This window comes from Plasmopara halstedii (assembly GCF_900000015.1).
Source record: "Plasmopara halstedii genome assembly, contig: Scaffold_2386, whole genome shotgun sequence".
NCBI lineage: Eukaryota > Oomycota > Peronosporomycetes > Peronosporales > Peronosporaceae > Plasmopara > Plasmopara halstedii.
The window spans coordinates 1,527,267-1,528,136 of record NW_020189293.1 but is presented as its reverse complement, the minus strand read 5'-3'; positions in this window follow the sequence as shown (position 1 = coordinate 1,528,136).

The following is an 870-nucleotide window of genomic DNA, read 5'->3' as shown; positions in this document are numbered from 1 at the left end:
CTCGGCACCAAGTTGGATATGTCGACAGCGGATCATCCGCAGACCGATGGTCAAACCGGAAGGACGAATCGCGTCATCGAAGACGTTCTTCGCAGCGTCCGCGCTGAAATGCTGAGGCGCTGGAGCGCCATGTTGCCACTCGTAGAGTTTGCACTGAACAATGCAGTGCATTCGTCTACCGGCTACACGCCGTTCTACGTGAACGGGCTATTTCACCCTCGCGTCCCACTGACACCGCCATCCCATGGCTCAGAGCTTGGTGAGGAGGAATAACCGAACGTCTAACTGATGTCAGCCCCCTCACCATCTGCGAAGAAATCGATGACTTCTTGTCTACCAGACTGAGTGTCCTACGAAACGTTCGCGATACGATGGCTGAAAGCCATGACCTGCAGATAGAATATGCAGATGAAAAAGGAAGAGGCAAACGAGAAAGCTTTTAGGCCGGGGACCTGGTCTTATTAAATTTGAAAACCTTCCTACACATGCATCCTCTGCTAGCTTCAGGACGAAGCTTCGTCCACGGTTTATCGGACCGTTTAAGGTTGTGGCCAAGCGGGGCCAAGCGTATACGCCGAACCTTCCAAAACGGATGCGCACCCACCCGGTGTATTACGTGGGCTTGCTCAAGCCGAACCGGGGTCCGGCGCAAGTGAATGCGGAAGCGTTGGCGCCAGAGCGGATCCCACGGGCCCTCAGCCACTCAGAAGCTATATCAGCAACATGTTCTTAGCACGGAGTGCAACAACCTCAATTTCTAATGGCGCCGAGCGCTCCACCGTCGCATGCAGCGACGCATTCGCCTGCTCCACGGCTAAGAGTCGCTCCGAAAGAGCGCGGTAGTCCTCAAGGCGAGGCAGCCGGCGCTCG